The sequence below is a fragment of the Canis lupus genome, chromosome 20 (assembly GCF_048164855.1).
Source record: "Canis lupus baileyi chromosome 20, mCanLup2.hap1, whole genome shotgun sequence".
Taxonomy (NCBI): Eukaryota; Metazoa; Chordata; class Mammalia; order Carnivora; family Canidae; genus Canis; species Canis lupus.
This window is the reverse complement of record NC_132857.1, coordinates 40179956-40195798: the sequence shown is the minus strand read 5'-3', so window position 1 is coordinate 40195798 and position 15843 is coordinate 40179956.

Sequence of the window (15843 nt, the reverse complement as noted above, 5' to 3'; positions counted from 1 at the left end):
GAACTACAACAGAGGCTGCGAAATATAGTTTACCATGTGCTTAGCAGTTTCCCACATAAATACTTTTAATTTTCTTGTAGTTTATCTATATTTTCTAATTTTCCACAATGATTTTATATTTAGTGCAATATAAATATAAATAGAGGATAGACAGTGAGAAACTAGAGACAAGGAGTACATAAACAATCCCTTCTGAGAAGTTTTGCAGGTGTCATTTCTGGAGGGGGAAACTAGGTTAATAGAAGATAATTAAACATAGAGATTCGAGCATATTCTTGTAAGCTAAGAATTATCCAAGAGAAAGGAAACAATTAATAATGAGTACTTGAGTTGACTCTCCTTAAAGACTATATAGAATCTCTTTCTCACTTGAGAGAGGAGATAAAAGAAAAAAGAGAAAAGTTTGAAAATGATTGCCCATGCTAATTCCACTCATTAGAGGGGAAGTTTCAGGATTTCAAAGCTTTCCCTAGAAAACCTGTAGGCAGAAAGAAACAGTGTTTATTGAGCTTAAGAAAGTTAACAAATTGTGAAAATTTCCAAAGCTAATTGTTGTTGTTTTTCTAAAAAATTCCTTTGATATGCTGAGAGTTTTAATTAGAGTCATTGAATATAGAAATTCTTAGGTTGCAAGGAACACCAAAACCACCCACTGATGTGCTGATGTGCTGTACCTTAACCATATCATGGAAAATGAGACCATCATGCAACGGGGCTGTTTCACAAACTTTCATGGAACTTACTACAATATGAGGTGATCTTTTGAAAAATTTTATCAGCCATAAAAAGGAAGTACTATCCGAGCATATAAAAGGAAGGATTAATTCTCACTGAGAGAATTGGGATCAGCTTCAGAGAGGAAGTGGCATTTGAGAAAATTCTGAAAGGACAGTAGGATTTTTTTACAAAGTCCTTGAGGAAAACGCATCATGGACTGAAAGTGACAATATGGATTGAAAACAGAGCACAGGATACAGGAGGAGCTAGAAATTGGCTTGACTGGGCTATGAACATAAAGAGGCTCAGTGGAAGGTAAGTCCAGGGAGGGAGGTGACAGCCAGCATGGAGGATCACAAATACCAGCTTGAGGACTTGTAATTTCTGTTCTTGGTTCTGATCAGTGTTTTAAAAAAATTATCTATTAATAATGTGGAAGGAAGAGCGAGGAGGGGAGAAATACTGGCAGCAGATTAAAAGGAGGTGACTGGCATGGTGTTTTCAAGAGGGGATACGTTGACTAGAGCCAGCATAGAGAGATGTGGGAGACATATTGAGACTCCCCTGGAGTGTGAAGAGGAATTTTTACAACTTCCGGAGTGAATGAGGTGGTGATCACAGGTGTGCAGGGCTCTTTGACCCTTCCCCACATGGGAAACAGAGAAAGTTTGAGGTAGATGCCATTTTAGGAGCCAACATATGGATTCTCTCTCTCTGTAGAACAACATTCTTGCACACTTTCAAGGGAAACTAATTCTTCATGTAAAGTTTCATCATAGATTTATCAAGAAGGCGTTGACAAAGTTGTGGCATAAATTGTTCTTCAACTGCCAAATGTTCCTGCCAACAAATCACTAAGGATTCTCTGAGATTTGCAGGTGTGGCATTATTGATTTTGTGCCCAACCTTGAGTGCACTGAACTAAGTCTTCCATGTGGCTGAAGCCCTGCCCCATCCAATCACCTCACTTGCATCTGGAATGTTCTATACTTTACTGGGATTAAGCCATAGAGGTCCTCATAGGCAAACACTCTGGGTGTACCCCAGAGACCTGCCTTACCTGCTCTGGCTGGCTGATGCTTGGCATTTTGCTCCAGGCAGTCCTCTTTATGAATCTGTTATCGGCATCCTCACTTTCCCAACCATGCAGTCTTTCCTTCATTTATTGGCTCATATTCATCTAGCAAGACTTTGCTGGGCACTTACAGGCTCTCTGCCTCACTGGGTAATCTGTCCAGCAGTGAATCTCACAGGCATGGACTTGGTGGGGAAGACTGGGAATTGTAAAAGTCTATGAAGCCAGCTCCGATGGGAGTGATGCACAGGTGCTAAGGGAACACACAGGAGATGCATCAGGAACACTTCCAGGAGGAAATGGCCAGGTGAGAACTTCAATCATCTTCGATGAGTTCCCCTCCCACAGTGTCACCACATACAATGCAGTATAATACAATACACTCTGCTGAGTTTCTCCTACAGCCTTGGACAGATCAGTTCTTTCCTTTCCATATCTTCCCATAAAGGAACATTTATAATAGCTTCTCTGGGAGGCAGACTCTTGTAGTTGCCAGGCAGACCTGGCTTGCCAGCCCTGTGGCCTGGAGCAAGTTATTAAAGCCCTTGTGGTCTCAGTCTCTTCAACTAAACAATGGGGACGTCAATGCCTTCCCCATAAATCTATGATGAAGAACAAATAAGATAATATTTTAAAAATAGCCCCAGGCCTGGCACTTTAAAGATAATCATTCCAGTCTCTTTCCTGTGCTTGTAATTTCTCCCTTTGTTTAATATACTCTGCTCTCAGCTGCTAAATTCATCTTCCCCAAACTTTAATCTTATCTCTCTCTGGCTTGAACATTTTCAGATTCCCATAGCCTGTGGAATAAAGTTTGTACTGATAGGAAAGAGATGCGTACTCTCAGAGATCAATGAAGAAAGTGTAAGGAAGAACAGCTCAAAAGCACAGAGCAGGGACCCAGAGCATGTAAGCCATTGAGCATCTGGACTGTTCCTTGAGGAGGTGATCTTGAGCTGAGATATGAAGGATGAATAGGAGTTTACTAGGCATAAGGAAGGATGGAGGGAAGAACATTCTAGATAAGGGCCCTTGAGGAGGAGGCAGAGAAGAAAGAAGAGGGTGGGGAAGAGGTAAAAAAGGATGGGATAGAGGAGGAGGAGGATGTGGGAGTAGCCAGTATTGTTGGAGTGCAGAGAGCAGCAGGGAGGGATAAGAGGAACCAGAGCTGGGGGATCCATGGGTGGCTCAGGGGTTTGGCGCCTGCCTTTGGTCCAGGGCGCGATCCTGGAGTCCGGGGATCGAGTCTTGTGTTGGGCTCCCGGCATGGAGCCTGCTTCTCCCTCCTCCTGTCTCTCTCTCTCTCTCTCTCTGTCTGTCTATCATAAATAAATAAGTAAACAAATCTTTTTTTTCTCTTTTTTTTTTTTTTAAAAAAAAAAAGAGGAACCAGAGCTGTTCAGGACAGAGCCTGGTAGGCCATGCAGTTGTCTAACAATTATATATAAGCAATGGGAGCTGTGGGAAGATTTTTAAGCTATAACTTATTTTCACATCAATTTCTTTTGTTTGGAAGGGCCACCTCTCTATTTTTTATGGTAAACTCCATAGATGCTCAAGGACTATGATTAATGAAACAAATGCAATTATAATTGTAGAGATAGAAGAAAAGAATCCTGGTAGTTGAATTTTCTGGTTATTTGGGTGAGAGTGAACTGAGGCTTCACTGTACTTCATCATCCACAGAGTGTCTAGGGACTTCTGCCAAGTTAGAGTTGAGTTGATTCAGCTCTCTAGGAGACTGACAGACCCATATTCCCCCAGAGAAAGAAAACCCACACTACCCAAGAGACCTAGACAAAGGGGAATTAAGCTCGCTTGAACTTGAGCCTAGGGACCAGAGAGCTGATGGCAGATTCTTGGGTCTCCATGGAAACGGGAAGATTCTGGAAAAGTTTTCTTCTTGAAGGGAAAGGCAGTATTGGCTGCTTCCTTTCCTCTGGACACCTTCAGCATGCATGATTCATAAAGCATCTGTCTGTAGATTCGCTCCAGACAGGGGGCCACTTTGTACCATTTCTGACCCCTATGCTCCCATCTGACCCTCCTTCAGAGCTCTCAGGCACTCCTGTACCCAGTGTGTCCAGCTGTCCCACACACACAGTGAGGCTCAGTCACAGGAGACAAGAGTCACAGAACGCAGTCATGTGTCTGGTTCATCCTCTTATCTCAGGGCCTCAGATAGTATCTTACTCAAAGAGAAAGCTCAACACATTTTTAGCAACAACAACAACAAAAAAAATTGTGTGAAGAGTAGGAGGAAATGATACCCAAGTTCCCAGGTGACCCTCTTTCTTAGAGCTGAGAAACAGAAACGCATAGCTCAGTCTTCTCAAATATTAAGTGCATGCAATTAACCAGAGATTTTGTTCTGATTCAATAAGCTTAGGATGCAGCTGTATGTTCTACATTTCTAACAAGCTCCCAGGTGTTGCTCATGCTGCTGGTCCTTGGCTTACCCAAGGAAATAAACAGAACAACTGACTAAACAGCCAAATTTTGAGAAAGGGCAATTGTCACAACACTTTATAAATTAGTAGCCATCCCAGCTCACCTATGAGATAAGTGTACAGGCTCAAGTTCATACGCATAAGGTTCAGAGTAGTTTTGGAATATTCATTTCATTTACACCTGTGGTCATAATTGGGCATACATACCAACCATATTATTAAAACTCATGTCAACACCAAAGAGATCAGTGGGGAGGTCAATAGCAATTTATGGCATATAATTCCAAGTGGTTTTGTAATTATTTCAGAAATATTGAATAGTTATGGGGTTTTCGTTTGTTTTTGGCTATAACTTCCTTCATTCAACAAGCATTTGTGGAGGGTTGACCATGGATAGATCCTCTCTCAGGGCACTGGAAGGCACTCCTCAGGTCCTCTTTGAGCTCCTAGTCTAGTAGATGAGACAGAAAGAAAACAATAATGACAGTACAATATGAGAATTGTCCTTCCAGTGCTATACAACAGAAATATACCATGAGCCACAAAAGCAACTTAAAATTTTCTAGTAGTCACTTAAAAAAAGTAAGACAAACAGTTGTAATTAATGTTAATAGTTTATTTACTGAGCCCAATATATCCAAAATAGTCTCATTTCGATATATAATCCATATAGAGAGATACTAAATATTTTACTATGTGTCATACTATATCATCAAAATTAGGTCTGCATTTTGCCCTTATAATTTATCTCAGGTTGGACTAGCCACATTTCAGGGCCCTCAAGCCACATTTGATAGTACATGTCTTTGTAGAGGGACAGTGAGAAACTTCTCCACTGTAGAAACTGGGGGGCGTCAGGGAAGGGGATAATCAACTCTACTGCAGGCTAAGAGTGGCGAGTAACATCTGGAAGGGCACAGAGGAAGTATGAGGTGTGGGAAGCTGGATCTGCCATCTGGCCCAAGACAGAGGTGTGACAGGTGAGCAGCTGCCCTGGTGATGGTTGGATGGGCAGGCACAGTGTTTAGAAAGGGGGCTCAGGCAGGAACTCGGGAACTCTGTGGTTGTGTGGTACTCAGCTTTTCTCTCAGGCTAGTCATTGGGTGTCAGGCAGTGGCATGAATGGGGTGATGATTTTGGTTTCATCTTCTATCTGAATGGATCTTGTTCTCAATGAGTACTGAGCCTGGGATGGATCTAAACCTCAGGGTATTTATTCCCTGAAGTCACTGTCTTCTGTGCTGGGGAATCTCATTCCTGGGAGGCAGGTTTAGAGTGGCCATGTCCTGCTGCCATACCTGAGGGTCATTAATTCTGATCCGACTCAGGGATGAGATTGACCAGGCACTGTGCTAGGACCTTTACAGGCCCATTTTACCGATGTGGACACTGAGGGCTCTGGGAGGTTAAGGCAACTGTCCAAGGTGTAACAAGTGATTAAGTGATAGAACCAGGATGGAAACTGAGGCATGTAAGACTATTCGTGCTTTCTCCACAGCACACTGCCCCAAGCATGAAAATCCCAGTATAATACACTCCCCTGGGATTTGCATTTTCAACTTTATAATGAATCAGCCAGCACTTATTTAATACTGTCTGATGGGAAGGAATGCTATAGTAAGTGTGTAGGACATGGTTTCTTCCTCAGTTACTTATGTTCTTAGAAGGACAACACACAAAGGCATCTGGCCAGTGAATAAACTGTGAAACAGAAAAAAAAAAAACACAGTAATTTTAGGAGAAATTTGTGAGGTTAGACATATTCAGTTAGCATTTAAAATCATGAAAGCAAAAAAAAAAATCATGAAAGCTTTAGCTATGGATAAAGAAATATTGACCAGCTATGTGGAAGTGGGTGGGACATATTTTGGGTTGGGGACAGGGTAGCTTTGCCAGATTTCCTGAAATCATACTTCTAATTGGCCTGAGATTAAAGTCTTTTTTATTGTTTTCTAGACTTTTCAGGCCACAGAATTGGCCGAGGCGGCAGATAAGGATGGTGATGTCCCTAAGCTCATAGAAGGCAGGTTCTCAGACTGATGCAAACATCAGGGTATCGAGGTGTCCATCAGGAGACACCTGGTACAGTGGGAAAAACAAAGATCCTGGAGACTAAAGTCCGCAGCCTTTCACCCCACCTCAAGATCTGTGGCCATGTTGCTTGATGTCTCTGAATTTCACTCTCTTCCAGGACTGTCTTGAGAATTTAAAGAAGTAAGTAACACATAAAGTGTCTCTGAAGATTCTGGACCTATTTTAATTTTTTAAAATCTTTCCTTTACACCTAATACTCTAATTAGCCTTTGAGATCCTCACTTAATAAAAACAAGCAGAATTAATTCAAGCAATTTTGCTACAACCATTCATAAGTAGATCCATATGACACACGCTATTTGTTGACCACTTAAAAAGTCATTCCTACCCCCCTTTCTCCCAATAGGCTCCTGGTCTAGGGGCCAGAGTACCAAATACTTGCTAGTAGAGGCCAAGCAAGACAGTTCCTTCCCATTCATTATTGCATCCTGCCACGCATTATTAAGCAGACAGTATATGGCCATCTGACATGTGCCAAACACTGTTCTGGTCACTGGAGGAGAGAGTTAGAAAAAACATGTATATATATTAGATAATGCTGTGCAAAAACAGTAAAATAAAACACAGGAATAGAAGAAAGGAAGCTGGAGTTATGAATAGGGTGGTCAGGCAAGGTGTCACAGCAAAGTTGCAATGTGTCCAAACCTGAAGGAGGTGAGGGAACCAGCCATATAGGGATAGAGGGGTAAACCATGCCAAGTGGAGGGAACAACAGATGCAAAAGCCCTAATGGAGATGAGAGAGGACCTGGCCTTCTTACAATAGTGGGAGCCAGTGTGGCTGGAATGGAATGAGCAAGGACTGTGTAGTCAGGGAGGGAATCAGAGTGGAAAGAAGATAGCCAGATCACATAGGCCTGCTAAGCCCCTCTGTGGAGTTTGGAGTCGACCCTTGAATGTACTGGCAAGCTATTGGGGCTTGAAGCAGAGGAGCGCCGTTTTTGATTCCTACTTTAATGTGCTCACTTTGCTTGCTATATTGAGAAAGGACACAATGGGTCAAGGGGAAGAAGGTGGTGACAAACTGCAAGGCAATGGGATGATATAATGGCGACTTGGACCAGGGTGACAGTGGAGGGATGTGGAGATCAGCTGGAGACTTGTGGAAAAGGTTTTGATTTACTAATAAAAAGAGACAGACCATGCTAAACTGATTCTTCTCCCTTTACTCTTCTTTATGGATATTACGACCTGACTTGTAACATCTATCTTTGGTCAAAAAACATGGTGAGATGTTGACCAGGGGCATTGTCAATCTCCACCAACCAAGATCAGTGACTGTTCATCTCGAGATTTCTTGTACTGTGAATAAACAAACCTCTTTGGCTTGCAGCTGAATGCATCTCCAGGGACATGGTATCCTCCAGGATGTCCTTCGCTCAGACCTCTTCATCAGGAGCCCAGTGACTTGAGAGGCCAGGCTCCAAATGGCTCCAAGGAGGCTAAGATCCCCTGTGTGATTGCAGGAGGAAAAGAGATTTGAAACATATTCTCTTCTAATCCTCCTTCATCTGAACTAATTTCCAAATGGACAAAGTAATCAATTCAAGCTTATTCGAAGGGCTGAATGAGTGGCTGGAACAATTCTCCAAACTATGATTTCCATTGAATAATTGAAATTATGCTAGGGCATGGAGATTTTTCAACAAATAAAATATGTCTGAAAATCTATTAAAGATACGTCTGCAAGAGTCATTTGCAAAAGCCCAACTCAGCAATAAAAAATAAATTACATTTCCATTCTTGTCATCATTCCCTTTGGGAAAGAGCATATTACTACCACTTCATGGACAAATGGAACCAGTGTGTTTTGGAATGAAGGGTGCGACAAGTTCTAAACCACGAGGTTTAGACATATAGGTGATGATTCTACCCTGGGAAGTGAATAGGGAAAAATTTCCCTGGCTTCATGTTGCTCAGATAATATATCTGCTGTTTTGTCTCATCTGTGGGTGTTTTTGGAATCAGAGTTTTCCATCTGTGACTTTGAGTGACAGACAACTTTACTCAGAGATTTTGAAGCTCATTCAGGTCATTTGGACCAGCTCTATAGGGATCAAAGAGCTCACTAGAATCCCTTATTTCTATTTTCATCTCACCCTGAGCACAGGGCTCAGAGGAGAAAGTCCCCTCAAAGGTAGGTTAGAAAGTTGACCAAGGGAATGTGATTTTTGAACTATAAATTGAAAGACCTTCTGAGTAATTTTTTCTGGTGTGATGCAGCTCTGCCAGTTGGCTTCAAAAGCTGGTTGGGGTTGTGTTTCCATCCCTCTCCTATACCCTCTCTATTGGTTCAGAGAGCTTGCTGGACACCTCTTTAATTTAAGATCATGTAGCTTAAAGACACAATCCTTTTGCCTATTTCTTCTTTCTCCTCTCATTATTTTTTGTTACAGCTCAGGGTGCTGGCTTGGGGTTTGCTGACTGCCTTGGGCAGGGCACGATCTGTGATTCCCTCTCTCCAGATGGGCATTGGCACTCAAGAGTTCCACATTTATACTAGGCTGCAGCAGCCATATTTACCACCAAGCAGATTCATTCCAGGAGAAACTTGGAATGGGAGAGACACAACCTTTCCTCCCAAAGTCCAGACCTCCTCCTAACAGTGAGCTACCAGAGCTGTGATTCTGTTACTTAAAAGAAGCCATTGTCTCTGGCCCCAAATTAAGAAAAAGAAAAAAATCAACTGCCCACATCAATTAGCTGCTGTGTTGGAGGCAGCTCATGGGGGAGCTGATGGCATAGCCAGTTGTTGAAACAGAACAGTGGAGGGACGCCTGGGTGTGGCTCAGCGGTTGAGCGTCTGCCTTCAGCTCAGGGTATGATCCGGGGATTCGGGATTGAGTCCCACATCGGGCTCCCTGCATAGAGCCTGTTTCCCCCTCTGCCTTTGTCTCTGCGTCTCTCTCTGTGTGTCTCTCATGAATAAATAAATAAATCCTAAAAAAAAAAAAAAAACCCAGAAAAATGGGATAATGCAACATCATATGCTGCTCCCTCCAAGTACAGAGTAAGTGTCAACAATGGTGCTAACCTTTGTCCTGTGAGCAAAGCAAGTGTGTTTGGGAATGATGGCAGGAGTGGGAAGGGAGATAGAGAACAGTCGTTCTTTTCTTTCATGGTGAGAGCAAGCTTACCAGAGCTTTATTTTTTTTTAATATTTAATTTAATATTTCTCTCCCCCTGCCTCTTTCTCAGTCAGCCCTCTGCAAACCATGGCTACGAGAGGTCTGGCAGTGATTGACCTGAAGGGTGCAAATGTTTCATTTGGCAGCCTTTGCTCTATTTGTAGTGGGATGCTGGCTGGCTGTGCACAGCTGAGCCTGGCAGCCATGGCCCCAGGGAAGCCCGTTGGCCTCACTAGTTTCTCCCAACTCAGAGGCAACCCGAATGTGATTTAAAGGGCATCTGATAATTCCACTGTGTTTTGTTTAGTTTCCTGACATAGCTGGAGAGGATGGTAGTGGAAGCATGAATCCAAAGTGGTGCAGGAGGAGAGAAACCAATAGGGAGGATAAGGGAGCACCTGCTAAAGCCTGCTGCAGGAAATCAGGTTACCCAGGTAGTGGCCTGCTGACTGGTAGGATAAGTGGGGTTGAGACAATTTCTGGACCCCAGGGAAGTGTTCCTGTCCCTACCATCCTTGTGACCCCATTCTTGATTTCTGAAATTCCATAATTAGACATTAACTTTAAGACTCTTATATTTTCTTAAAAATCAATGGTGGATTAGTAAAAAAGAGAAAAAGGAGAAAAATATTATGTTGATAGAAAGATCCAGGTACTGAAATTAGAAAATCTGTAAAGAATTTGTCTTAATTATACCATACACATACATGTTTTATTTTTTTAATTTATTTTATTTTTAAAAATATTTATTTATTCATGAGAGACACAGAGAGAGAGGAAGAGACACAGGCAGAGGGAGAAGCAGGCTCCCTTTGGGAAGCCCGATGTGGGACTCGATCCTAGGATCCAGGGATCACGCCTTGAACCAAAGGCAGACAGTCAGCCGTTAAGCCACCCAGGCGTCCCCACATACATGTTTTAAAAGCTACATTTTATTTCTTTTTTATTTTTAAAAATATTTATTTATTTGGGAGAGAGAGAGAGAGAGAGAGAGAGAGGGAGAGCGCACAAGAGAGCATAAGCAGAGGGAGCAATAGAGGGAAAGGGAGAAGCAGGCTCTCTGCTGAGCAGGGAGCCAGACATGGGAGGCTCTATCCTAGGATCCTGAGATCATGACCTGAGCCAAAGGCAGTTGCTTAACTGACTGAGCCACCCACGTACTCCAGAAAACTACATTTTATTTAGAGTTACCTATGAAGTGACTGTGGAATGTCAAGATCTTTTTCCTGCCTTTCATGCTTTTTAGTACATTACAGCTCAGTTTGGGCCTAGTTAAAATATACTCTTGGGAAACTCTCTGGATTTCTATTTCTATGTAACAAACTACTATACATGTAGCAATTTAAAAGAACGCCCATGTATTGGCTTTGTGATTTTGACTAGCCACTTCATTTCTGGGCCTCAAGCTTCTCTTCCATAGCGTGCTGTCTGTGAAATGGGCTGTTTTAAAAGAGTGCTGTCAGTTTAGACTTCCTGAAATTTGGTTCCAGAGTCACACAGGCTATCTAGTGGTACAGATGCTTGGCATCACTTACAAGGAATGATGAAAGGGTTGAGGATGGCTCATTAAAATGGAACCCTATTGAATGTGCACTGCCGACAGAGCCCCCAGGGTCACTGTAGCATCTGAAGGGTCGCTTTGGAAAAGTAATTGATGTCAGAGGATTATCAGGACGAGGGTGGCCAGGCTTGTGTTTCACACTAATTCATTCAAGCATTCTTACTTCCAAGCACCTGGACAGAACTCCCTATCATGCTTGGGGCTTTCAGAAATCAAAGTGAAAAGTAAACAATAACAAGACTTCTTGTATTTAGGAGCAGGTCAGGTGCAGAAGACATGACAGCTGCCCACCAATATTTCCCACTTTCCTTCCTTTGGGCAAACAGCATAATTGCACCTCCCCAGCCTCTGAAGATGGATATTCCATGTGATCTTTCTGATCAGTGAGATGTGAATGGGAGCAGTGTAGGTCCCTTCTGGGCGGAAATGCTTAAGACCTGGTACGTGATTCTAATTAATGATGCTGCATATCATACCTTTGAAAGTTGCTAAGAAAGTAAATCTTAGAAGTTCTCATCATAAGATGAACATAAGAAAAAACAATGAGTAACTATGCATGGTGAAGGATGTTAACTAGACTTACTATGGTGATCATTTCACAATCTCTGCAAGTTATCAAATCATTATGTTGTACACTTGAAACCAATATAAAGTTATACATCAATTAAATCTTAATTTAAAGAAAAGGAAAAAATAATCCTTGTACTCCAAACAAACAAATAAGGAATACCAGAGAATTAAAAAAAAAAGAAAGAAAGCAAACACTGTTGTGATTTTCTATGTTCTCTCTTCCTCTCCTACGGTGATCATACAAGTTGGAGTGATGAGTGATATAACACCCAAGACAGTGACTGGAAGGTGCCAGAACTTGCATATACTGTAAAACAAGCTACTGTGTTTTAAGCTTGTAAGATTTGGGGCTTGTTAGTCACTGTAATGTCACCTAGCATAACCTGACGGATACAGAAAGATACAGGCCATAAAATTTGGTCAATGGTAGAGATTGTAGTGTAGAGAGAAATATCACTTTACTGACAGGGGAAGAAAAAAAAAGTGCTGATAATCCAAATTCCTGGATGAACTATTTTGAGTTCTCTTTTTATGCTCCCTCCTAGGCTTGAGCAAGTTGGTGAAGTGTTAAAAAGCTGATAGCAGGGATCTCAAAGAGATGAAGAATTAGTCTGGATTCACAGATCGAACTGCCAACCTCTGGCTGACTGAGAGCTGGTTGGATTTGCAAGCTTGGTTTTCTAAGGAAATACCTCTTACGATATTGTCCAAAGTCTCTCCCGGTTCACTTGTTTCAGCTCTGATGGGCGGCATGCAAGAAAAAGTATGGGAATTGTCTTTCGACTAAATACCTTGGGATCTTTTGAATTCTTATTATGTTTGGGTTGATGTGTTTTGGCCATCGTCTCAAAAATGCTGTCCCTGTTGCATCTGCCTCAGATCGATTTCCTGGAATGGTCTTCTGAGCTCACCCTTTGCTCTCTGTCTGTCTTTTCTTCTTCCAGAGGAGAATCTATTACAATCCAAACATCAGTCCCCAAATCTGAAATTTAGGACTGTTCTTTATGGAGATTGAGACTGCATTGTTCCTCTCAACACCAGCTGAGGTATACTGGGTCATCCTGGGAGAATAACCATCAGCTCTTCCACAGAGCCCAAGGCACAGCTATCATTTTTCTTTTTCACATATGAAAATCATCAGAAAGTTCAGATCATTTGTTAACTGAGTAAATGTTGATCGTTCTCACACCTATGTAAAAGCAGTGTTAGGTACTTTGTGGATACAAAGATGAGTAAGAATTTCTCTGCCTTCTAAATATTCTCTACTAGTTGTCAGCTCATATACTGCAATAATGAAGAGCAAAAAAATGTATGTTAAAAGAGGTTCTGAGAGCACCTTTTTCCTGAATGATGAGTAGGTGACCTGGATAGATAAATTTGATTCTCTCTTTTTTAAGATTTTATTTATTCATGAGAATACACAGAGAGGAGAGAGAGAGAGAGAGAGAGAGAGAGAGAGAGAAGAGAGAGGAGAGAGAGGAGAGGGAGAAGAGAAGAGAGAGAGGCAGAGACACAGGCAGAGGGAGAAGCAGGCTCCAGGCAGGGAACCTGATGTGGGACTTCATCCTGGGTCTCCAGGATCACGCCCTGGGCTGTAGGTGGCGCTAAACCGCTGAGCCACCCAGGCTGCCCTCCCGATTAATTTGATTCTCAATATAACTTGAATAAATTAGAAAATACCTCAAGGCTCAGTTTGGGCAGGGTGTTATGTTCAAAGGAGCAATATGGTGGCCAAAGGGTTATAAAAAATATTTCAGTTCTCAACTCAATTTCTTATGAAATGGGAAGGAAGCTAGTATGCTCTTAATACATGGCCACCTTCTTTAAAAGAGTTTTGCTCTCCTTGCTGTTCTTTTTAATATCTTTTACTCCTTGAAAGTCTTTCTCTTCTGCTCTCATTTCCCTGTCCTTGAAAATCATCTCCTGATGCTTATAAACACAACTGTTCTCTCCACTTTCCCTTTTGCCCTTTCCAGAATCTCCACACTGAAGAACAGCCCAGGAGCCCATCTGGCTTGCAAGAATTCTTCCTTCTTAGATGCCAGAGTGAGTAGTTACACACCCATTTTTGTCCCTTCTCCACAATAATAATTTTGTCTCTGTTAAATATTGAGAATGTTTACTTAAGTATGAGTTTCCTAACCTTCAAACATTTCCACAGCACTTATTTATTGCCCTTTCAAGACTGAGCATGGTATAAGGTAAAGTATCTTGGTCTGGGAGGTCAGGAACTCTGCCTTCCCTGGATTAATAACTTTGGAAAAAGTCACTGGACACTGGGTTAATTTGGTGCCTCGCTATAAACTAAGAAGAGATGGATCAGTTGGATCTCTGAGGCCTCTGATACTACAGTAAGTGGAATCCCAAGTATTGCCTAGGTAGGGGCAGGCACTGAGTGGAAGAGAGTGCTGACACCATCTATATCGTCAGAATGAGACAGCACAGCTAGAGAAAGCTCTCTGTTTTCATATGATTTTCAGTGCACGTGCACCATGTGTGGCCCTCTATTGAATCATGAAACATGTCAAGGATGGTTAATCAGTCTATAACAAAGATAACAATATCTTAAACAGTTTAAAAAGAAAGCTCATTCATCCTACACTCCTGGACTGTCATCGTTCTTTTAAAAAAATCTTCCTCTTTTCTTTTCCTTTTGTTAATTTGTAGGGCAGCAGTTGTGATTCCTAACATGGGCATGGCTTTACTGTGGCATTCTATCACCAGTGAGATTGATGGCATGAGGTATTTCTGCAAGTGCGTGCAAGCTCATGCGTCATCCAGGTACTGCCTTGTGTTAACTTTCCTATAGCAGTTTCACCTTGGGCTTTATATTTGGTAACAGCTATATTGAAATATAATTCACACACTATACAATTCATCCATTTAGAGTGTGTAATTCAATGGCTTTTAGTATATTCATATATTGTGCAACCATCACCACAGTCCATTTTAGAACATTTCATCATCCCCAGAGAAACCCTGTGTCTATACCTGTCACTCCCCATCCCCACTTCCCCAGCCCCTGGAAACCACTAATTTACTGTCTCTGAAGATTTGCCTATTTTGGGCATTTCATATAAATGGAGTCATACCTTGGTGACTGGCTTTGATTACTGAGCTCAGTGTTTTCAGTGTTCATCCATGTTGTAGCACGCACCAGTACTTCATCCCTTTGCTGACCAAATCATATTTCACCATATGGATATATATCACATTTCGGGTACCCATTCATCTGTTGATGGATCATCACTTCCTTTTTCCCCTTTATTTTCTCAAACTTAACTCTCTTAATTTTGCTAAAACATGTCATGATTCCAAATGTCCCTAGAGAAGAAGTGCACAGCTGTTACCTTCAAATAGAATCTATTTGTATGCACATTGGACGGGTACCCCCTGAACTATGGATCCCTACATGGAAACTGGTTTACCCTTTGTTAAGAACATGAGACTTCTGAGTCAGATTGCCTGGTTTACTTTTTTGGTTTTTACCACTTATTCTCAAGCAGCACTTAGCTTCACCTTCTGAAGCCTTAGTGTCCTCTTCTTCAAAATGGGAATTATACCAGCACCTCTCTATGGCACAGACCACCTGTCAGCCCTTTGTTACTATTCTCACTCCAAAGTGATAAAGCTCCATTCTTTAGAGAGACATGGCTACCCAGGATGGAGGTGGCACTTCCTAGATCCTCTTATTGTTAGATACAGCTGTGTCTCTACCTCTGGCCAACAGTATGCAAGTAAAAGCATCATTTAGCAGCTTCTAAGAGCCTTCTTTTAAAGATATCTTGCACATGCTCCTTTCTTTCCCTTTTTGATTTTATCTCTTCCTCCATCTTGCTCTCTGGAAGCTGATGCTATAATCCTGGACCATAAGATCAAAGCCAAAACTACAATCACTGTAAGACAGAATTTGGTTTCTGAAGTGGAAGGCTGCAAGTAATAGACCGCCAGCATGTGACATAAGATTAGTGGAAGTGGTTGGGTAGTAGTGGATGAGGATGCACAGATTGCAGGCTAACAAACTGGTGAGCCTTGCTATGTGGTGGCAAGACATTTACTAAAACTACTTCTCTGAGTTCACTGGGAGGCAGAGTAGGGCCATACTGAATCCGCAGTTTTAGGGAACTGGTGGGAAATTTTTACAGCATGGTGTGTGTTGGTTGTTTCTTGACACTTGCCATAAGAGCGTCTGGCTTGGGTTAACAGCCTCTAGGCGTTGGTAGAAAGGAGTATGGCTTTGCTAAAATAG